We start from the raw sequence: 25,091 nt of genomic DNA, 5'->3' as shown, positions 1-25,091 counted from the left end.
TGGCGTCATTTGTATCCCGACGAACCGGGGTTTACTTATTACTACGTGACAGGTCGGAGCCGGATCGATCGCATTTACATTTCTGGTGACAAAAAGGGTTGTGTTCTCGAGTCTCAGGTACACCCCGCTCTTTTTTCGGACCATTGTGCCTATGTTTGTCGCTTCCATTCTTTGCAAGCCACAAAACCCCGTATGCGGACTATGTGGAAGTTTAATGTTTGTCATTTGTCGCATCCTGGTTTTGAACCGGTCGTTTCTCGTGTGTGGCAGCAGGCTGCGCAATATCGTGCCGTATATCCTACTGTTCTATCGTGGTGGGTGGAATACGTGAAGCCAGCGCTCCGTAAAGCAATCTGTGAATTCAGTCGCCAGCTTGCTGATTGGGAGAGGTCCACTATGCATTTTTATGAGACTTGTCTCAATGATGCGATCCGCCTACAGCCGAACACTCCGGGTTTCAGGTTGGCGCAGATTCGGCAAATTAAAACCCGTCTTTTGGCTCTGAAGACGCAGTCGTTGAAAGGTAGTGTTGTGCGGAGTCAGGCTCCTGGTTTCTTTGACGACGAAGCGCCCTCCTTGTTCCATCACTTGCGGGAGCGCCGTCGGGCGGCGCGCCGTTACGTCACAGAACCGGAAACAGCTGATGGCGTGCGCGTCCGCACTCAGTCGGAGATTGTTGCTGAGGCGCACCGGCACTTTGTCGATCTTTTTAGTGCTAAAGATAGTGACGACGTCGCCGTTTCTGATCTCCTTGCTGACGTTCCGCGGGTTCTCACAGTCACCGATCGTCTCCACCTTACTGAACCGTTCACTGTCGAGGAATTGCGTGACGTGCTAACACAGTGTGCGAAGAACAAATCACCCGGCGCTGACGGCTTACCGCCGGAATTCTATCTTCACTTTTGGCATTTGTTTGGTCCTATACTGACAGATGTGTACAATGAAATCTTAAATGGTGTGCCGGTTCCTCCATCTTTTTTGGAAGGCGTCGTGACCCTAGCTCCAAAGACGCCGACCAATCGTAAAATGTGTGATTTACGTCCCCTCACTCTCCTCGACGGTGACTACAAATTGTTCACGAAATGTGTTGCGCTTAGTTTGAAAGTGATCATGGGCAAAGTGATCAGTGAGTACCAATTCTGCGCGGTGCCATACCGCACAATCTACGACGCTGTGTTGACGTATCGCGACGCAATTGCGTATGCGACACGCACAGACAACCATTGGGTATTTTGTCGGTCGATTTTGCTATGGCGTTCGATAGGGTGGGCCACCAATATCTACGGCGGGTGTTGCAACAATTTGGTTTTGGAGCGACATTTATTAACATGCTCTTTAATTTGTTTACGGCGTCGTCCTCTGGAGTTTGTATTAATGGATGTCTTTCGGAGGCTGTTCCAATACGATGTTCAGTGAAACAAGGATGCCCTTTATCTATGGCGTTATTTGCGATCTCTTTGGACCCATTGTTGCGGAAATTGGCATCTTCTTGTCAAGGTCTGCGTCTTGGCGGTACCAAATACGTGTGCAGTGCATATGCCGATGATCTTGGTTTGTTGGTGTCCTCGGTCTCAGACTTAGACGATATTCGTGCCATTCTAAATACATACGAACTTGCATCGGGCGCGAGTATTAATCCTCGTAAAACCGTCTTTCTACCGATTCATGCGGTTTCGCGCGGCTTCTCGCGCCCGTGGTTCACTGTCACTCGTGAGCATAAAATTTTGGGCGTCCGCTTTCGACCTAATCTCTTGTAGACGGCGGCTTCTAATTGGCGTCTTGTTCTGTATGGTTTACGCGCGATGACTCACTTGAGTGCCACTCGCACCTTGGCGCTAACACAGAGGGTCGCGCTGATCAATTCGTTTTTACTCAGCAAGGCCTGGTACCTAGCCCAACTGTCTCACGTCCCGACAGAACTAGGACGTGCCATAACGCAAGCGGTGTATTGGTTTCTGTGGCGGGGGGATGTTTTTAAAGTGGCTTATCTCACGTGTACTTTGCCGCGTGACCGAGGTGGGCTTGGCCTGATCCACTTTGTAGCCAAAGCATCTGCATTACTGATTCATCGGACTTGTGTCACGATTGAGAAGAACGCCTCGCATCTCACGACTCTTTTGTTCCGTGTTTATCGTCCCTCCTCTGAGCTGGCTCTGCTCGATCCGACCGGGATCCCATACCGGCTGCGTTATGTTCGTGAATTTTTCGTTCATAAGAGTTATCTCGGTGATGACGACCTCAATCCTCGAACGCGATCAGCGCGGAGCGTGTATTCCGCTTTGCGGGGGCGGCCTGCTAGCAATAAGATGGAATTGCGTTTTCCTGGATCGGCGTGGCGGACAGTGTGGGCCAACATCCACGCCTCTTACTTGCCGCCGGACGATAGTAGTTTGTGGTATAAGGTCGTGAATCGAACCTTCCCCACTAACGACAAGATGTGTCGCATTCATTTGCGGCCGTCTGGTTTGTGTGATTATTGCCCATGCGACGACACGCTCGAACACCGATTTTTGTGTCCGCGATCAGCGTCGATTTGGAACATTGCAGTTAAGCTTCTTGCCCTCGTCAATCGCACGAGTCCTACCACTTTTTCCGTGGACGTTGCGCTGATTCCGGATTTTCGACCTTATCCGGCCACGAAACGTGCGGCTACTACGTGGCTTACTGCACATACTGTCTATGCTCTCTTGCATTTGCGGCTGGTGGATGATTTTCACTTTCTGGAATATCTGTCTGCGCAGCATCGTCTTATTCACTCCCGGACTGACTATACTCGGACTTTTGCCAATTTTTTAACAATTGCTCTCACTTATGCTTTTGAAAAACTGCTGTGATGACAACATTGTTTTCCCGAACATGTCTTATTTTTTCTTCAAATTTGTTTTGTCTTTCTATGGAACGTAACACGATACTTGGATAAATGACTTAAAAAAAAATTTCCTACTACGTCACTAATTTGATGCGCAGGACTGGTTTTTTTACTGTAACTGAATCTAGGAGTTTAACTTATGCAGCATGTCGACGCAATTTTTCGTCAGAAACCAACGTGAATTGAGCTTTTCTAAATGTTTGTGTGTGTGTGTTTGTGTTTGTGTTTGTGTGTGTGTGTGTGTGTGTGTGTGTGTGTGTGTGTGTGTGTGTGTGTGTGTGTGTCTGTCTGCCTACGTCTCTGGATATACCAAAATTAATCTGTGTTTATCGGCCGTCGGGACGCTCACGCTAATTTGGCGGCCCATACGTAAATAACGTATTGTTTAGGTACATACATATATGTCTGTATCTATATATCTATATTTTTTTCTTTTCACGATGGGTACTTTCGTGGCTTGTTTTCTAGTTCTGTACAAAGCTTTTTATTTTCTTTCCGTTCGATTCAAGTCAATTGTGGCATAAATTGTTCCGTTGTTTTTTGAGATTACCATTGCAAAAAAAAATAAATAAATAAAAATAAAAAAAATAAAAAAAACTTGTAGTTCGTCTAGTGCGTCTACGTTTTCTAATCATTCGCTCACACTGTCAAGTGATGATGATTGATTGGACGTTTAAGTTTCTTGTATGAAGTCTTTTCGGCTTTTTCTGGACGATCTTGACGAACTCTTTGTTTGGCATGTGTGTCGGAATTTCTTCGTTTTTTTCCCATTTGTGCCGTGACGAGATTCTTTACTGCTGTCTGTGCTCGACACTCTTTGGCATTTTCGTCGGTGTGGAATTTCACACCGGTGTCACGACTCATTATTTTGTTTTATGGACACTATGAGTGATGGCGGGTGTGGGGGCGCCACTGTGGCCAGGCCTCAGGCTAAGTTGACCCCTGCACTCATTGCCGCCGCCTGCCTGCCAAACTCTTTGCCCGACCGTTTGATTAACGATGATTTTTTTCCTTTTCCGGTGGATGCATCGTCCTGGTTGCATTTACGGGCGACGTCATTGTCGGTTGTTACGGCACGAAGCCGTCTTTTCTTTCTTTCTCTAAAAAAAAAAAAATGTTAAATACACCGGTAAATATAAAAAAATGAATACACCGGTAAAAAACAAAAAAAAAACAAAAATGATGAATACACCGGTTCTCGTCCGATCACCGAAGTTAAGCATCATTGGGCCCGTTTAGTACTTGGATGGGTGACCGCCTGGGAACACCGCGTGCTGTTGGCTCCCCTTGATTTTTTTTCCTTATACCGCCCTCTTTCCATACCACCTATCTGTTGTGACAAAGATACTTCCTTAAGCATTTTAAATTACTGTAATGACCGTAAGGTACGAAATTGCAGTAATTATCTCAGTTTGAGGGAGAATGTGCTAACCAAGTTCGCCAGGAAGTCTTTGAAAACGTCAAAACAGTACGAATCGGCAGATTTGTCCTCAAATACACCAGCGCCTGTTCTGTAGCGGTGTACAATTCCTAATTCGATATTTAAACATAAATTTATTCTTTAGTCGTGTTGTGTCGTCTCGTCCCGTCTCGTCATCTCCTGCAGACGTTTCTTGTGCTTGCGCTGGCGCTGTTATATGGGCCATGACCCGAGCGGCAGCGAGCGGCAGTCGAGCAAACATCTCGTGTGGGGCGAGGTGAGGCGAGGCGAGGCGAGGAAGCTCACATCGCTAGCAGTGGCGCCCTCCAGCACGACACAGGCCATACGCCGGTCAGCGCCAGCCAACACCTCGGTGCCTGGCGTGCTGTGTTTACCTTGTGCGACTTAGCCGGCGGCGCCTCGCGTGTCGTCTGCTTCTTCTGCCTCGTGGCTTGTATTTATTCCTGACTGTAAGTAATGGAAATGATTTACGATGATAGTGAGGAAAGACAGAATAACGTACAATGTGAATTTGATCGTTCAGTTGATAAACCTTCGGCCTTTGAGATTCACCGTTGGATACTAGAGGACTTGATGTTACGGCATGATGACGTTCTTGGCATACAGTTTGATACGTTCCTTAATTCAGTGTTTTTAAAACTGAGATCTCCTGACATGTGTGATACTGTTGTGTCTGTCAATGAAGGTGTGCGTATATTTCGACATCTTGACGGTAAAATTATTAATGTGACTGTCGCACGACGGCTTCGGCGTTAGGCAATTTCGCATCTTTAACTTGCCCTTTGAAATACGTAATGATACCATTTCACGTTATTTGCGGCCTTACGGTACCGTTTTGTCAGTGATTAAGGAAAAGTGGTCCTCCACCTATTTGCTTCAAGTCGAAAACGGTGTGCGGAGTGTGAAAATGGTTGTCAGACAACACATTCCGTCCTTTATTTTGGTCAACGGCCACCGTGCATTTGTGACTTACAGTGGACAGCCTCAAACTTGTTCAATTTGCAGTGGCGTTGGTCATTACCGGCAAGACTGTCCTAAACGTAAACGGCCTGCTCAATTACCGATTGACGACGGTTTGCGCAGGGCTAGCTTTGCCCCTGTCGCCGCTACGGTCTTAGATACAGCCCCCCCCCCCCCCCCCACCCGCACCCGCGCGCCGCGCGGCTGATGCTAACCTAGCTAACGCCGCGGTTGCCATGGATGTGTCCACTCCCGATTGTGACCTTGTTTCTGTGTCTGCCGTTTCCGCGCCTGCTACGGCTACCGTGCAGGCTGACGACAATTTGTCTTTACCACATGTTTCACTTGCGTCCGTGTCCGACACCGCGCCCGCGTCGGCGACTGATTTCGTGTCGGCACCTATTTCGCAGCCTTTGACGGTACCGGAATTTTCTGGTCCTTTGGCTGCCTCAGTTGACGTGGCTACCAGTGCTTCTGTTCGCTCTGCTGCCGTGGAGTCGCAGGACTTTTTTGCGGCTCCGAAGCCGCGGCGTGATGAATTTCCGTCTCGAAGTTCTAGCAGGCAACGGGCTCGTAGTGTCGGTCGGTCGCCTTCCTCTGACAGGCGGTTTACACGACACGACCGCAGTCCTTCTCCAGTTGACCGTTCGCCCGCCGCTCCCCGGCGGTCGCGGGTTGGTCGGCACGACTCACAACAGCGCGTCGCGCGTCGGGACCTAGACCGCGAGCGGCGGCCGTCTCAGGCTTCCGGCTCCGGGCGTCAGACACAGCAATCGCAACACCAACAGCGTGCCGCTTCTCGCCCTCCGCTGCCTGACGATCTCACCGTTGCCGATCAGATGCGTTATGTCGCTGTGCGACATTTGCGCACCGTTTTAAGTCAGCAGCCCACTGGTGATGATTCTGTTGTGACGGCCGACACGGCTTCGGCTGTGGCGACGCCGCAATTGCCGACAAAACGGAAGGCTGAAGACACTCACCAGCGTCGTGTCTGTCCCTCTGCCCCCGAGCGAGTGCCGGCTTCTTCTCCCGACGTGGCGATGCCCATCGTTGCTCCTTTGTCGGTCGCTTCCGGTGGCGCAGATTCTGGGACCGCGTCCACCCCCACTCCAGTTTACCCCACTGAGCTGGCGGCGGACGTGGAAGGCGGTGAGACTTAGTGATTTCTTTGTTGTCCCCTAATCCAGTTGACGGGAATTCCTCCCGTCTTTTAGAGAACATTTTATCGTTTTTGGTGGCTGAAATTCCGTCCATGTTGCAGTCTGTTTTTAACGAAAGGAGCTTTTCGTGCTTGTGTATTTTAATTGCGTATGGAGCCTAGGCGTTGTTCGTGGAATATTTTAACTATCAATGTTAACAAGTTGAGTAATCCGCACAAGTTGTCGGTTTTGCTCACATTTTTACATGACTCCCACTGCCATGTGGCATTTTTACAGGAAGTTACGTGTCAGGCTCTGTTGTTTTTACTTAACACTTCTGATTTTACTGTCGTTGATAATATAATGTCCGACGAACAGACTGGTACTGCTATCTTAATCAGTCCAGAATTTGTTGTTAGCAATATTGAAATATTGCCAAATGGCCGCGCTGAGGCGCGAGCGGCTGGCTATCCGTAAATGGATCCAGCAGGATGGCACGTCCACTTCCGATGGTGCGGCCATTGAGTGGGAAGTTCACGGGCACTTTGAGACGCTCTTTCGACAGGTGGACGTAGACGCCGCGGCGCTGCGCGATTTTTTGCAGAGGGTCCCACGTGTGTTAACACGACAGGATAGAGCCACTTTAAATGAACCTTTTACCTTTGATGACCTAGATACAGCTGTGAAACGGAGTCCTCGGGGCAGGTCCCCTGGCCTGGACGGGATTCCTGCAGAATTTTATTTAAAATTTTTCCGTCTTTTAAGTGATGTTTTAATTGTCATCATGAATGAGGCCCATAACGGCGTTGCTATTCCTGCGGAATTTTCCGAAGGGCGCATTGCACTCGTTCCGAAATCGACCGCAACACCAAAACTCGACAATGTTCGTCCCATAACTTTACTGAACGCCGACTATAAAATTATAGCGCGGTGTGTCACGCACAGGCTGACGAACGTTATGCCGAAGGTGGTGAGTGCACATCAGACTTGCGCTGTCAGGGACCGTAACATTTTCGATGCTGTTCTGGCGTACCGGGATTGTACCGGATATGTTAAGTCACAGGCTCCGGACGGCTGCGATAATGCTGGTCGACTTTAAAAACGCCTTCGATCGGATTAGTCACACCTATCTGCGGCAGGTCTTGGTCGGTTTTGGATTTGGCACTAAAATGACGACGATGGTGCACAATATTTTGAGGAATGCCACGTCACGGGTTGTAATCAACGGAATTCCCAGTCGTGTTATACCTATTAGCCGTTCAGTTCGTCAGGGCTGCCCCTTGTCAATGTCGCTCTTCGCTTTGGCGTTGGATCCGCTCCTCCGCTGTATCGCCCAGGAATGCCGGGGCATTCGCATTGGTGACGATCAGCTGGTCTGTAGAGCGTATGCCGACGACCTCGGCGTGTTCCTTGAGCGGCCAGAGGATATTGACAGGCTGCATGGTGTATTGCAGCGATTTGAGAGGGCAACGGGGGCTATCGTTAATCCTCGGAAAACTGTTTTGCTCCCTCTTACACCTCGACTGCCTACTGTTCACGGTGATTGGTTCTGTGTCAAGCAACGGCAGACGGTACTTGGTGTCATTCTGACTGACAATGCGCAGCGCATGGAAGCTTTTAACTGGCGGTTTACGCTGTATAAGGTTCGGGCCGTTGCGAAACTGTATGCCTCTCGGAATTTGGCGCTCCGTCAAGGGGTGGCTCTTATCAACACGCAGATTTTGGCCAAAGCGTGGTATCTGGCACAAGCCCTACCTGTGCCGAAACAACTGGAACTGGCCATTCAACAGGCGGTCTATTGGTTGCTGTGGAAGGGTGACATTTTTAAGGTCTCCCTGGCAACCTGTACGTTGAGTCTGACGGAGGGGGGGCTGGGTTTCGTTGACTTTCGCAACAAGTGTGCGGCGCTCTTCGTGAAGCGGATTTCCGTGGTGCTTGACAAGGGGCCGTGCAGTCCAACGGCTGCCTTGTTCCGTGCATATCGCCCACCAACAGTGATTGCTCCAGTATCGGTCGGTCATATTCCGTACACGTTGAACTTCGTCCGCCGGTATTATGTGCATAACAGCTGTCTGGTGCTCGGTGATGTCCGTGCGTGCAATGTCGGTGACATTATTCGCGCTCTTCGGGGATCGCCAAGCAGGAATAAATGGGAGTATCGGCTACCTCAGCATGACTGGAAGATGGTGTGGAGGAACCTCGCCGCCGCCGTTATTCCGGCCAACGTTCACGCGACGTGATATAAAGTGGTTAACCGCAGATTTCCGACTAATGCTAAGCTGCAATCTATCGATCTGATTTCTTCAGGTGCATGTGATTCGTGTCCTGAAGAGGATACCATCGAACACCGATTCGAGTGTCGGAAGTTGCGTGTTGTTTGGGATATTGCGTGTGACATGGTGCGTTCAATCAACAGAGTGGACAGGCGGCAGGTGACGGCCTTGGACGCCATCGTGCCTCAGTGTGCGGCTTATCCGCCCACCAAACGCAATGCCACTCTTTGGATATTGGGACACACGGTTTTTTGTATTTTCTCCCTGAAATTGACTGAAGCCGTGGATTTTCTGTCTTACCTGTGGGCGGAACATCGTCAGACCCTAGGTCAAACTGCTTATTCCTTGACTTTCGCCAATTTTTTGCATGTTGCCTTGGCCCATGCATTCACCAAATTGTCACTTACCTCATAAGACTGCATACCCAATCTTGACGTTTCTACTTTTCTTTGACGAAACCTTGCTTACCATCGGACTTACTTTCTTGGATAATGATTTTATGGCATCGTAAAGTTGTGTTTATATGGACCGTACATCAACGAAAACGTAAAAATGACCTACAGTTATGTGAATGGTGTTTTGTCCGTCAACGTTCTTTTATGTTTTCTTTACTTTGCTTTCTTTTCCTATGTTCTTTGTTATTTTCTCGCGACGACTGAGGGGATAGTGTCGAGGAGAATTTTATTACGTTTGGTGTGTGCCTGCATGTTGACCTCCCTCCTGTAACTGTGAGTCGACGGTTTGTTTTATTCTCCATGTATCATCCGTCGACCATTAGCGGAGACATTTTTCTTGGGACTTCCTTTTATTTCCGGTGGATTTACGTTTTTGGCGGATGCCGCGTGACTGTTGCATTGGAGGGTTGTCGTTGCTATGTCACGACGAGATGCAACGGAGTCCAATGGCCACTTTTGTTCTTTTATTTGGAATAACATCTGGCAGGAGGACTCCCCTCCGTTTCTTTTATTGTTTTGGAGGATATAATTTATTTTTCTGATTCTTGTAGTGGAAGCCCACAGCACATTTTCACGCCGGCACACCTCGCCGATGAAGGCAATATTTGGAGGGCTTTAACCAGAGACACTTGCAGAAGTCAACAGCACCTTTATAGCACGAGAAGCTCGCCAAGAGAAGGCGTTTTGTGGAGAGCGAAAAGGCCGGGCTATAAGGGGAGTTGGGAGGCCCGTTGTTGAAAAAAAAAAGTGCTGTTGGCTCCCCTTCATTTTTTTTTCTTTTTATACAGACACCCCTGCCAGCCCTGTTTCCATACCACCTTTCTGAAGTGACAAAGATACTTCCTTAAGCATTTTAAACTACTGTAATGACCATAAGGTACGAAATTGCAGTAAATATCTCAGTTTGAAGGAGAATGTGCTATCCATGTCCGCCAGGATGTCTTTGAAAACGACTGAACAGTACGGATCGGCAGATATGTTCTGAAATACGTCAGCGCCTGCTGTTCTGTAGCGGTGTACAATTCCTAATTCGATATGTAATCATAAATTTATTCTTTAGTCGTCTCGTCTCATCTCCTGCAGACGTTTCTCGTGCTTGCGCTGTTATATGGGCCACGGCCCGAGCGGCAGCGAACGGCAGTCGAGCTAAGTCGGGACGGGGACACGGATAGGAATGGTGAGAATGCACTGCAAACTACGCAAACACCTGTTGTGAGGCGAGGAAGCCCACATCGCTACCAGTGGCGCCCCCCAGCACGACAATGCCACATCCCGCACAGGCCATACGCCGGTCGGCCGCGCGCCAGCGAACACCTCGGTGCTCTGCGCTCCGCCGGCCCGTGGTGTTTACGTTTTGCGCTCCGCAGCGTGTGGTGTTCGCGAGGCGACTTCCTTGCTTTGGTGCTTTATTAACGGTACGTACTGACAACGATTGGAAGTGAAGATCGGAACAACAATATTCAGTGCGAATTTGACCGATCCGTACCTCGTCGGACCGCTATCGAAATTCATAATTGGATACTTAATGATTTGCAAATACCGGCTTGTGACATTTTAGGACTCCAACTGGACACTTTTCTGAATTCTGTCTTTTTGAAATTACGTAGTTCCGAACTGTGTGAGATAGTTGTTCATGTAAATGACGGTGTGCGGCAATTTAAGCACAATAATCAAACCGTGAGTGACGTGAAAGTGACGAACGTGGGTTGTGGCTTACGAACTGTCAGGGTGCTTAATCTGCCGTTCGAAGTGAAAAATTAAACCATTTCTAGATGTCTCGGCCCTTACGGTACTGTGCTCTCCGTTATAAAAGAAAAATGGTCTGCCGCGTACCCCATACAGTGCGAAAACGGTGTGCGTAGTGTTCGTATGATTGTGCGAAAGAATGTGCCGTCCTTTGTATACATGGCCGGGCATCGGGCATTTATCACGTACAGTGGGCAACCGCAAACATGTTCTTTCTGTAATAGACCCGATCACTTTCGCCAAAATTGCCCACGGCGTAAGGGACCATTGCAACTGCCGCTGGGCGACCAAGGTAGCGAACCCATGAGTTCGGCGGCGGTCGCTTTAGGCCCCCCCCCCCCCCCCCCCCGCAGCCAGCTCGCCGTGTAGACCTTCCGGCAGAAATGGACGTGTCCCCTGCCACTGTTACGGTAGACCTGCAGACTAACAGTGATCCCGTAATGTTAAATGCGGTAGCCTTACCAGAGACAGACGCGCGTGCAACAACACCCGTCACGGGAACAAAACCCGCCCCGGCTGTTGCCGCCCCAGTAGCCGTTGCCTCAGTACGAGAATTGGTCACCGACGAGACGCCGACCCCCACAGCCAGTCCCAGTGTCGTGGCAGTCGATCAATCTGTGACTTTAGAGGCCGTGGACAGAGCAGTTTTCGCCCTGCCACAACAGGTGACGGACGTCTCGCATGTGGTCGCGGCAGGCCGTGCGCACGTGGATAGTCCCCGCTCTCTCGACAGCCAAGACTCGTCTTCTTCTGTTCGTGCGTCGATTCGATCGCGTAGTGATCAGGAAACATAGGCGTGACAGAAGCAGGAGTTCGTCGACCGATTCTAGACGGTCGTCTGCGAGAAGGGGGCGTAGTCCGTCACCTGTTCGGAGAAGGCTTTCTCAAAGGAAGCCAAAACGGCAGAGGCGTAAGGGGGGCAGCGCAAGAGCGCGGAAGTTCGGCCCGGCGCGGACGCTCACGTGACCCGATCAGCTGTAGGCGCGAGAGCGGACGGCGGCGGTGCTGGCGGCGGCCAGGCTGCGGGCTCGGAAGCGCACAGGGCCGAAGTGGTCCGGCATCTGCAAGCCGTCATCCACCAATCGGACGCGCTGCCTCCAAGTGCAACGGTTCCACAACCTGAGGCGACTGATACGCCTTCGGTTACGAGCGTGCGCCCTGTCGCACAGGACGCTGTCGTCACACATCGTAGAGACTTGTCCTCGATGTCTCTCGCGGGGGTGTCCCCACCTGTTACCCGACAGGGAGCGTGGGGTGATGAGATGCCCGATGATTGAATTACAAATCCATAAAGTGTGGCATTCCGTATTTTAAGCACGCAGACGAAAACCCATGCAGAGTCATATATGTATTGTAACGTTATATTTTGTGAGAGTTTTCACTGTATTATCTGTGTTTTATTTGTTTTCTTCTTTTATGGTCGCTGGTAATCAGTTCACAGTAATAACGACTAACGTTAATAAGATGCACAGTCACCACAAGGCGATAGCACTTTATAATTTTTTAACAGAAAACTGCTGTCAGGTAGCTTTTTACAAGAGGTGACCGCTGAAGCATTATCTTTTATCCGCAATTTTAACGAGTTCACTGCGTACGACAATATCATCGCGGATGACAGCACAGGAACTGTTATTTTAGTCCGATCGGACATCAAAGTGCAAAATGTAGAATGCTTACCAAATGGGCGGGACATAGTTTGTGACATCGATGGTTACGCGTTTGTTAACGTTTACGCGCACTCTTGCAACAAACCTGCGCGAAATAATTTTTATGCTAATGAACTGTGCCAGGTTTTATATCACAATAGAGATAATTTTATCCTCGGGGGTGATTTTAATGGTGTAATTGACGATCGCGACCAGGAACCACAGCCAAACCGGTGTGACGAACTAAAGACATTGGTAAATGGTTTACAGCTTCGAGACACGTGGCGGGTTCTCAACCCCCACCGTACAGAATTTACCTACTTTTATGCTAACGGCCATAGTCGTTTAGACAGAATTTACGTCTCGCCACAGCTTGCATATACTGTCGTAACTGCAGAGGTGCACCCGGTGATTTTTCTGACCATTGCAGTTACATTTGTCAGTTAAATTTAGGCATGTACCAACGTTCGTCACTTAAAAATGTGTGGAAATTAAACTGTAGCATTTTAAATAACTATTTTAAAACGAGTTTCTTTAAATGTGTGGCACAACCTTTTGCGGAGCCGACCGGTCGGCTCCACCGCTATTTACTGGTGGACCAAGGTGGCCAAACCGGTGGTCAGAAATTTTTTAATCGATTTTAGTCGCGAAGCGGCACGGTGGCGCCGGGCCACGGCCGACTTCTACCGCCAGTGTTTGCGCGAGCTCGCGCAGCGCGTTACTGCGCAGCCGGAACTGTTGCCCACCCTGCGCGAATTTAAAGCAAAGTTGCTGCGGGATTTGCGGCAGAAATGTGAGGGGACAGTGAGGCGGAGCCAGCCTGTGGGCGCCGTGGTCGGCGAGACAGTCTCTGCGTACCACCTCCGTAGGGAGAGGTGCCGCCGCGCGAAATTACGGATAAACACGTGGACGCTAGCCGCCGGGACCAGAACCACGGACCACCAGGAGATCCAGGCGGAATTTTACCAGTATTTTAACTCTTTTTACCGACACTGCTGTCGATGCCGCCGCAATCAATGTTCTTTTAGATCAAGTGCCACGTAATTTAACAAGAAGGGATAGACTCCATCTAAATGCGGTTTATACAAGGGATGACGTAGAGGATGCCGTGAAAGCAAGTCAGACAGGGAAATCCCCCGGGACAGACGGCATACCAACAGAGTTTCATCTTACATTTTTTGACACTTTTAGTGAAATTTTAACGGAAATGGCCAATGACATCCGAAACGGCGCGGAAATCCCAGCGGAATTTGAAGAAGGACGTATCGTCCTCATTCCGAAAACGACAGCGACGCCGAGTTTAGAAAATGTGCGTCCCATTACGCTTCTAAACTCGGATTACAAGATAATGGCCAGGTGCGCCGCAAATCGACTCAAACAAGTTATGGGAAAGGTTCTCGATGAATCGCAGACGTGCGCTGTTGGGGATCGTAATATTTTTGACGCCGTTTTAGCCTACAGAGACTGCATCGGCCACACAAAAAGCAGCCGACTTCGAAGCGCGGGAATTTTATTACTGGACTTTAAAAACGCGTTCGATGGTGTAAGGCATTTATACCTTCGAAGATTGACTCGCATGGGATTCGGGACGAAGTTTAGTACGATGATAGGTAATCTATTGCGTAGTGCCACTTCGCGCGTCCTTGTAAACGGCATCGCCAGCGAGAAGATCCACATCAGCCGCTCCGTCCGACAGGGTTGTCCCCTGTCTATGGCGCTGTTCGCGATCGCCCTGGGCCCGCTTATCCGTACCATTGGCCGAACTTGTCGGGGGATTCGCGTGGGAGACGACCGGCTTGAGTGTCGCGCTTATGCCGATGACTTGGGCGTCTTCATAGAACGAACAGACGACATCGACCGCCTGTATAAGGTCCTCCAGCAGTACGAACGGGCGACGGGCGTGGTCGTAACTCCACGCAAGAGGGTTCTACTCCCGTTGACAGAGCAAATGCGACCCCGCTGCGGGTCCGGGGTAAGAATAGGCCCGAGATATTCCTGCCTGTCGTAAGAGGCGACTAAAAGGAGTTTCAACCGCCTTCCATGTGATGGTCCCCCTTGGGGTTTGACCTCCATTTTTCAAAATTCTACAGAAGTACGAGCCTTTTGGGGAAGGGCGCCTTACGTGGTGTATCACTGGTCCTCAGTGTACTAAGACCTTGGCACTCAGCATTGTAACGGCGTTGTAACCACACCCACTATTCCTCAAATTGGGCCGAAACGCCTGATGGGTTGCACAAGTTACTCCCATAGTGCGTCCCCATCTGCACCTACGATCATGATGGACTTTCCATGGCACCAGAAATCCAGCACGGTAGCCAGCCCGTTGTGGTGGGGTCGTTATGTGCCCTCTAGGTTGTAGCCCCCTGACTACACAGGGATCGTACTGCCGATACCTGAGCTGTACCCTCCCCATGTCTGCCAAGGAGTAGATGCCCGACTCCTTGGGGCATCAGGACTCCCGGCAACGGTCATCCGGCCAGGTGGCCCTTGCTGAGGCTGGGTGGCGCCCGTGGGGAGAGCCCCTGGTCGGAGTGGGTGGTATCGGGGCTGACGTTTCACAGATGAAACGTCAACATGTATCAGGCCGCTCTGCGGCCGAGTCTTTTAAAAAGAAAGGTACTGTCTCTGGTTCTGGTTCTCCTGCCCTTTCCCCCTTGGCCACTTCCTGGGAGGAAGGACAGGCCCGCCGGCTTGGGGCGAAGTACTTCCCCCGCTATTTAGTCTGTTCTCGGACCGATGGGGGGACGCTCGCCACCTCCAAGCCCATGTTCTTTGTCCAACACATCGAGGACACCTTCGGGGAAATCGAGGCTCTCAGTAAAATGCGTTAGGGGTCCGTTCTTATAAAGACCACCTTCGCCACACAGTCGGCGGCGCTCCAGGCATGCGACCGACTAGGGGACATCCCAGTGTCCATTGTCCCGCATCTGGCACTGAATAGGACGCAGGGGGTTATTTTTCATCGGGACCTCCTGCTGCAATCTGAGGAGCTCCTCCCTCGCGGCCCCTGCCCCCTCTGCCCCGGGGGCCACCCTTCCTCCTCCTCCCCCCCCCTCCGCCGCCTGAGAAGTGATCCTCTTCTCAGGCGTCCATCGGGGAAACGATCCGGACCCCGGCTTCCGAGATCCGGCGTTCCAAAACGGACCCCGTGCGTGAGGACCTTCTACGGGTCCAGCCCACCATCCCCGTGCCTCATCGGACTTCCAAGAAGGCCTCCAAGAAGAAGTCTTTATCCCTCTCTCCACCCCGGCGCGTTTCGTCTGACGCTCCATCCGCGAATCGCTGCTCCCGGCCGTCCTCAGTTTCGCCGGGACGCTCTGCTGCCAGCCGCTCAGCTGGCCTCTCGTCGGCGAATGATGCTGCCCCTCCTACGTAACCCGGGAATGCGGCCGCAGCTGGCGACGACTCAATGGAACAGGATCCGCCTCTCGCCGGTTGTAGCGTTGTTCCCTCGAAACCTGGCCCTCCGTGGCCGTCGAGGTGACCCGCTCTTTACCCGTTTCGTTCCCACTTTTTTTTGACTAGCGATGGATTTGTTACATTGGAACATGAGGTATTCGATCTAATCGGGAGGAATTACAACTCCTCCTCCGCCTGCACTGTCCGCTCGTCCTTGGTCTCCAGGAAACCAAGTTGCGCCCAACTGACCGTATTGCTTTGACCCACTATACCTCGGAGCGGTCTGACCTCACCTCTGCGGACGGTATTCCAGCTCATGGTGGGGTCCAGTTGCTCGTTCGGGACGATGTCTATTACCATCCCATCCCATTGACCACCCCACTCCAAGCAATAGCTGTCCGTATAATTCATTCTGCCTTTACTTTTTCTGTTTGTACCGTCTACACTCCATCGTCATCCGCAGTTAGTCAGGCTGACATGATGCACCTGATTGTTCAGCTTCCTTCGCCGTTTTTATTGTTTGGCGACTTCAATGCCCATCATGCCCTTTGGGGCTCTCCTGCATCCTGTCAGAGAGGCTCCCTCTTGGCGGATGTCTTAAACCATCTCAATCTTGTCTGCCTCAATACTGGCGCCCCGACTTTCCTCTCGGACTCTACTCATACCTACTCCCACTTGGACCTCTCGATCTGTTCTACCACTCTTGCCCATCGGTGCGAGTGGTACGTCCTTTCTGACGCCTATTCGAGCGACCACTTCCCCTGTGTCGTTCGTCTCCTGCACCACACCCCATCCCCACGTCCTTCGAGCTGGAACATACCGAAAGCTGACTGGAGACTTTACTACTCCCTGGCGACCTTTCCGGACCACGATTTTCTCAGTTGTGACAGTCAGGTCGAATACCTCAAGGCTGTTATCATCAATGCTGCCGAACGTTCCATTCCTCGTACTACCTCTTCTTCACGTCGCGTTTCCGTCCTCTGGTGGAATGAGGCTTGTAGAGACGCTATCCGTGCTCGACGACGTGCTTTACGCACCTTTCGCCGCCATCCTACGTTGGCTAATTGTATTGGATACAAACGACTCCGAGCGCAATGCCGTAAAGTCATCAAAGACAGCAAAAAAGCTTGTTGGGTCTCTTTCACCAGCTCCGTTAACAGTTTCACTCCCTCTTCTGTCGTCTGGGGTGGCCTGCGCCGGCTGTCGGGCATTAAGGCTCACTCCTCGGTACCTGACCTGACTTCAGGTAATGAGGTCCTTGTTGATCCTGTGGATGTCTCCAACGCCTTCGGCCGCTTTTTCGCGGAGGTTTCAAGCTCCTCCCATTACCACCCTGCCTTCCTTCCCAGGAAAGAGGCAGAAGAGGCTCGGCGACCTTCCTTCCACTCGCTGAATCTGGAAAATTATAATGCCCCTTTACTATGCGGGAACTGGAACGTGCACTTGCACTGTCTCAGTCCTCTGCTCCGGGGCCAGATGCCATTCACGTTCAGATGCTGGCACACCTTTCTCCGGCAGGCAAAAGTTTCCTTCTTCGTACCTACAATCGCGTCTGGACTGAAGGTCAAGTCCCCATGCGTTGGCGTGACGCCGTCGTTGTTCCTATACCCAAACCCGGGAAGGATAGACACCTTCCTTCTAGTTACCACCCTATTTCTCTTACAAGCTGTGTCTGTAAGGTGATGGAGCGCATGGTTAACGCTCGGTTAGTTTGGATTCTTGAATCTCGACGGCTTCTTACCAATGTTCAATGCGGCTTTCGTCGCCGCCGCTCCGCTGTTGACCACCTTGTCGACATTCATCATGAACAACTTTTTGCGGAAGCGCCAAACGGTAGCCGTGTTCTTCGATTTGGAGAAGGCTTATGAATCCTGTTGGAAAGGAGGTATCCTCCGCACTATGCACAGGTGGGGTCTACGCGGTCGCCTGCCCCTTTTTATTGATTCCTTTTTAACAGATCGAAAGTTTAGGGTACGTGTGGGTTTCGTATTGTCCGACGTCTTCCTCCAGGAGAACGGAGTGCCTCAGGGCTCCGTCTTGAGCGTAGCCCTTTTTGCCATAGCGATCAATCCAATTATGTATTGAATTCCACCTAATGTCTCGGGCTCTCTTTTTGTCGATGACTTCGCGATCTACTCCCTCCTGGAGCGCTGCCTTCAGCATTGACTAGACAGCCTATACTCATGGAGTGTGGCAAATGGCTTCCGGTTCTCTGAAGAGAAGGCGGTTTGCATAAACTTTTGGCGATATAAAGCGTTCCTTCCGCCATCCTTACATCTCGGTCCCGTTGTTCTCCCATTCGTGGAAACTACTATGTTTCTAGGGCTCACACTGGACAGGAAACTTTGTTGGTCTCCGCACGTCTCTTATTTGGCTGCCCGCTGTACACGTTCCCTTAATGTCCTCAGAGTGATTAGTGGTTCATCTTGGGGAGTGGATCGCACTGTCCTGCTTCGCTTGTATCGGTCCATAGTCCGATCAAAGCTGGATTATGGGAGCCTCGTCTGCTCGGCCATCCCTCTTACGCCGTCTCAACTCCATCCACCATAGGGGGGTTACGACTTGCGACCGGAGCATTCTACACTAGTTCCGTCGAGAGTCTTTATGCTGCAGCTGCCGAATTACCATTGACCTACCGGCGCGACGTACTGCTTTGTCGGTATACCTGCCGGCTGTTGTCAATGCCCGACCGCCCCTCTTATCAGTCCTTCTTCGCCGATTCTCTCGACCGTCAGTATGGGTTGTATGTTTCTGCCCTGCTGCCCCCTGGAGTCCGATTTCGTCACCTGCTTCGACAATTGGATTTTGCCCTCCCTACCACCTTCAGAGAGGGTGAGAGCCCGACATCACCTTGGCTCCAGGCTCCGGTTTATATTTATCTCGACCTCAGCTCGCTCCCGAAGGAGGGTACACCGGCTGCAGTGTATTGCTCACGGTTTGTCGAACTTTGTGCGCGACTTGCCAATCACACCTTTATTTACACTGATGGCTCCAAAACTGACGATGGTGTCGGCTGTGCCTTTGTCGTCGGGGCCGTCGCCTTTAAATACCGGCTCCTCGACCAATGTTCCAGCTTTACGGCCGAGCTTTTTGCTCTACATCAGGCCGTTCAGTATGCCCGCCGCCGCCGCCATTCATCGTATGTACTCTGCTCTGATTCACTCAGTGCTCTTCAGAGCCTTGGAGCTCCATATCCGGTCCATCCCTTGGTGCAACGGATCCAGCAGCCCCTCCATTCTTTTGCTGCAGATGGCTCTCCTGTCAGCTTTCTGTGGATTCCCGGCGATGTAGGAGTGCCTGGGAATGAGGCTGCTGATGGTGCAGCCAAGGCTGCAGTCCTTCTGCCTTTGCCAGCCTCCCATTGTGTCCCGTCATCTGACGTTAGTGGGGTTGTTTGTAAGAGGCATGTGTCGTTGTGGTGGGATACTTGGTCATCACTTCAAGGAAACAAGCTCCGGGCAGTAAAACCGTTCCGAACTGCTTGGACAACCTCCTCCCGACCATCTTGGCGAGAAGAGGTCCTTCTGACCAGGTTTCGGATTGGGCATTGCCGGATTAGCCACCGCTACCTGCTCTCCGGTGACCCAGCGCCGCAGTGCCCTTGTGGTCATGCATTAACAGTGCGCCATGTTTTATTGTCGTGTCCCCGTTTTAGTCAATCTCGTGTTGTCCTGTCTCTGCCATCTACTTTACAGGATATTTTAGCTGATGACGCTCGAGCAGCTGCTCGTGTTCTTCGTTTCATTACTTTGACTGGTTTGTCCAAAGACATCTAACTCTTTCACTTATTTTATCTGCATCTTTGTAAGAACTTTCTGGTGTCCCCACCCCCCCTTGAGTTTTACTAGATTCTATGTGCTCTAACAATTGTGGCTGGGCGCTAATGACCTCAGTAGTTGAGCGCCCTTAAACAACAACAAAAAAAAAGAGCAATTGCGAACCGAATACAGGCATTGGTACTGCGTGAAACGCCAGTCTAAGGTGCTCGGCGTGACTCTGACGGACAACTTACAGCAGATGCAAGCCCTCAATTGGCGGTCCACTCTTTACAAAGTGCGCACCGTGGTTAAAATTCATGCGCAACGCAACTTGGCACTGTCAGACAAAGTCACGCTCATTAATACCAACATTCTGGCCAGGGCGTGGTACCTGGCGCAAATCTTGCCGGTACCGAAGCAAATCGCGCGGTCCATACGACAAGTGTTTTATTGGTTTCTGTGGAAACGGGATATTTTTAAAGTCGCTCTGGCCACATGTACATTGAAACCATCGGAAGGCGGTCTCGGACTTGCGGATTTCAACGCCAAATGTGAGGCCCTCTTTTATAAAAGGACCAACGTTTTAATCGGCAAAGGTTTAGGCAGCCCCAAGGACCCACCGCTTACAAATCCTGACAAATATTTCGTGTAATTATCATCTGGGGCAACAACTAAAACAAACTCCTTATACTTCTTTTTAAAATATTTTAAATTACGAAATATCTGGCATATTTAAAATTCATATTTTTAATTACACAATCTAATACTAATTATTAAATTTATTTCTGGATTCATTTGTAGAATATTGTTAATTCTTGGTGATGATTCTTCTTTTGTCAAGAAAGTATGTAATCTAATTTGCTTTGTAAACTCTTTGGAATATTGTGAGTATCGCAGAACATAAGTAGTAGTGGGCATGCCTCTGATGGAAACAGACGTGTTTTATGATTGATACTAACACAGTAATTTGCGGTGTGATAGAAGTGGAAATTGTGAAGATGGTGTGATATCCAAAAACGTGACAAAGAATAAAGGAGCCGGCTGGAGTGGCCGAGCGGTTCTAGGCGCTTCAGTCTGGAACCGCGCTGCTGCTACTGTCGCAGGTTCGAATCCTGCCTTGGGCATGGATGTGTGTGATGTCCTTAGGTTATTTAGGTTTAAGTAGTTCTAAGTTCTAGGGGACTGATGACCTCAGATGTTAAGTCCAATAGTGCTCAGGGCAATTTGAACCATTTTTTGAATAAGTTCAAGAGTAATACAGGCAAATCTTCATTATTTATCTGGAACCCACGAAGTCAAAATTTAAGTCACAAGTATGTATTCCTAGGCGCAACAACTGCACCCAAGAACTAGAAAAAATGAACATAAGTTTTTCTTTTGTAAATCTTACGCCTCTCGAAGCTTTCAAAACTTGTGTAGAGAAAGAGAATTTTAATAGTGATGTGTGGGAGGATAAGATTACAAGTGGGGGCGTTTTGACTGTTGCAGAAGTGGAAAGGACAATTACTTGTGTATTTGCAGTTTTTATATGAAAGAACTTCAATTACTCGACGAAAGAAAACCCAGAATATCCCAACAAATCCGAATCAACAGTGACAAGATAATATCAACGATGACGGACTGGATGAATATAAAAAAAAGATAAGTATGGACTATTTGTGAAGTTAATATTTTTGATGGGCTCATATGATTTCTAGGAAAAGGAAGAGAGACCAGGGTAGTGGTGATGAAGTGTAATCTGTAGGACGTAGCCTAGACATATTTGAACCAAATAAAACGGTATTCAGCAAAGAAACAGTCAAAACTGCCGTTATGCAGTTGATTTTGGCAAATTTGAGTGCTTTTAATCATCAGTTAACGGAAATACGAACTGTAAACAATGATAATCTGGACAGGGTACGATAATACCAGGTAGACTAATTTTGTAATCAGGTACCAGAGCTAAAAAACGTGTTGTAACGTCGATTAAAGAGTGTGAATGAAAAATTCGGTGAATTAGAAAACAAATTATTGTTTTGGAAAATGATTTAGTTGCACAATTCACAAATCAGGAGAAGAATGTTAATGATGTCAGAGTTCAATAGAAGGCTGTAGAGGATAAAATGGAAGAGAACCTTAGTAGTTAAGATCAAAAAAATTTAAATGTTGGAATTAGTACGCTAACTAATGTAAATCCACATCCAGTGGATTTTCTGCATCACTGTGTAGATAGTTTTGTGTTGGGCATGAGTGAAGACCAAAGGATCAAATTTGTTAAAAGATATCTTGAAGGTGAAGCTCTGTCGTGGGTAAATCTAAATTTAAGTCTGTGGGACACATAGCAAAGTTTTGAAGAAGTTTTTAAATAAATTTTTGATCAGAAGCTGAAAAAGGGAGAGTTAAAAATGAATTTCTGAGTGGTCCAAATTATAGAAATAGGGACAGTACCCTGAGAGAGTTATGTATGAATCAATTGAAGAAATTAACACACATTGACAGTCCATCTGACGAAATGACATTGATTGATGCTCTAAAAAGGAGGTTACTAAAAAGGTTGCAATGGGATTTAGTAAACGGACCTGACGATTGCCTTGAACAATTTTTACTGTATGTTCACAGGCTGGATAGGGCAGGAGAAAGAAGTGTGTACCATAATAATCGAAATGACAATCACAATGGTAACAACTACAGAAATAGAGATAATGGTAATTTCTATCAGGGTCAAAATGGTAATAGAGACATAAACTTCGAACATCATCAGAATAGGAATAAAGGGGAGAATCATGGCTAATTTGATAGGAGAAACAATCATAGAGGTAACTATCGGGGAAACGGCGGTTTGCCTCATTGTAGGTCCACAGTTTTGGGGTGAGGAAATACAAGTACAGAACCCCCAATTTACACTTGCATTTAGACAATAATAACAGTATTAATAATGTGGCACATGTGTCTGATGTTGAACAGAAGATACATCAGATTTCTCAGTTACATTTTGATCAAAAGTTTTGGAATACCTTGTTTAATTATAGTGATGTGGATACTTATCACAAACCAGAATGTTGGAGTAATGAGAATTTTGAGGTAATGTGTACTAATGATTTCTGTTACTGGTCACTAAACAGTGTTACAGTTATTGATGTATGTAAAACAGGTGATGACTGTACTGGATCTGCATTAGGTTTAATTTTGATGTGGATGAGAATGAGAGCTGTGAAATGACTGAGGTTGCTAAGCCTGAGACTGGCAGCTTATTGCAAATGAATGTAGGTGAGGTGTATGTGGGCTGTGCTGCTGGTCCTGGCGGAGGTTCGAGTCCTCCCTCGGGCATGGGTGTGTGTGTTTGTCTAATTTAGGTTAAGTAGTGTGTAGTGTGTAAGTAAGCTTAGGGGCTGATGACCTTAAAATTTAAGTCCCATAAGATTTCACACACATTTGAACGTTTTGAGGTGTATGACTTTAATGGAGATGAGACTTGTGTTGTTAATTATGTTATTGGGGAAGTAAATTGGAAGAATATGATGATGATGATGTTGATGAGGTTCTTGTGGAGTTTAAGAATAATGAAGTTTCAGAGTTATTTGTGAATACAGGTAAGGTAAGTGATGTTTGTGACGATGTAAATGAGAGTCTTGGGAAACCAGTCTAGTCAAAGCAGTTTCTCATTAATGTCATGCAGAGAAATGACCCAAACAGTAAAGGTGAGTTATCGGTAAGCCTAGAGAATAAAGATGAAAACTTTTTGAAATTTGTTTGGGACCAGATTGATAACATAGATAAATGTGCATTCTGGAGTACGTTATTTGTGGTTAGTCAAAATTTTTATCCAAACTGGTGGAATGAAGTGAAAGAAGATCTAAGTAGGAAATGTAATTTTAACAGTAGGTTTTGTGTCCCTTCTGTAGTAAGTGATGTATGTTGTGCTGTGGAACCCATTCAGTGTGTTAAATGTTTACCTGGCAACATGTGTAGCCAAAGCTATGATACCAGTAATGTTGATAAAACCCTCCAAAAACAGTGTGGATGTAGCATTAGGCGAAACTGAAAGTGATTTTTAAATGAAGTGTCTAATAACAGAGATGATGGTTCAGATTTTGGATGTCCTTACATTAAGATTAAGATTGATCAGTGGGAAGGGAACTGTTTCATTGATACATGTAGCCCAATTTGTGACATATCTGAACAATTTAGAGACAAGGTTAAATATAGTAAGTGTTTTGTGGAAATGTCCATTGCACATATAAAGATAAGAGGAGTCACTGGTAAGCAAAGCAAGTTTGTGAAATGTCAAGTGCAGTTAAAGTTTTGTATAGAGGACAAGACCTGTGAACAAGAATGCATAATGATCGGTAGTCTAGAATAAAATATGCACTGTGTCTGTAGATTTATAATACTGTGCAATGTGTTTTGTTGGCCATGAATGTAGAATGTAACATCATGTAGTTTCTAAAGTTCTAACCTATCCATTGACTGAGTTTAAATCTATCTGTGGATTCATAAGACTATATAACTGTGTTTTCTTTGTCTGGAATTTAGTATGTTAGACAATGTGAATTTTAAGCTCTAACTTATCTGTGGACTGAGTAAAAATCGATGATACACTATGTCATTGTGTTCTGTAATACATATGTGCTTTAGAATTTTCTACATATATGCCATGAGACTAAATAAGTAGATCTTTTACAGTTTTGAAACGGGATAATATTCATGTTTTGTACTCTAAAAATTAGGAATTGTCATAGCATATTTGTATGTAATAGCCTTTTAGTCCATTTTTGTTGCATTTATTTCTGTTTACTAATGTTTAATATGTGAACACTTTTTTATTTCAACTGACATAAATCCCATATAATTGATTTTAGAAAATGACTAAGAGAGCATATCTCATGTGATGTGAAGAAGGCATTGAATGGCATATTTAGTACAAAAAACACTGTTTCAGGATTTGATGTGAATACTAGATGGGAAGTTACCTATCCTTTGGAGCGTGTGATGAGAAATCTAGGGAAGAAACTGAAAGATGTGGGCAGATCCACTCCCCACAATGCTGTATGGCTGTACGCTGCTGGGCCAGTCAACTTCCAAGAGATCATAGGTGCTGGGTAATGTACTCAAACATGTGTCAATTAAAACAGTGTTGTGACTGATATTTGTGAATTGTTAGCCTAGAACGCTGAAGACAGTGTTATACAGCGTAAGTACATGCTTTTTTTCAAGTAGGGAGATTGACTTCAAATTAGTAACTCTAAATTAGTATCTATTTTTTTATAATTTGTGAATGAATCTTCTAGGTCTTTATGTATGTAGGTTATTTGTACAAAACAATTAGCAAATAGTGTGGAAAACGTTTACTAGTGCGACAATATAACAAAATGTATAATTGTCTGCTTTCATAAGTAAGTAAGTAAGCTGTTTAGGTTTTTTTTTTT

This window comes from Schistocerca nitens, unplaced genomic scaffold, assembly GCF_023898315.1.
Source record: "Schistocerca nitens isolate TAMUIC-IGC-003100 unplaced genomic scaffold, iqSchNite1.1 HiC_scaffold_380, whole genome shotgun sequence".
Classification (NCBI taxonomy): Eukaryota; Metazoa; Arthropoda; class Insecta; order Orthoptera; family Acrididae; genus Schistocerca; species Schistocerca nitens.
This window is presented reverse-complemented; position numbering follows the sequence as displayed.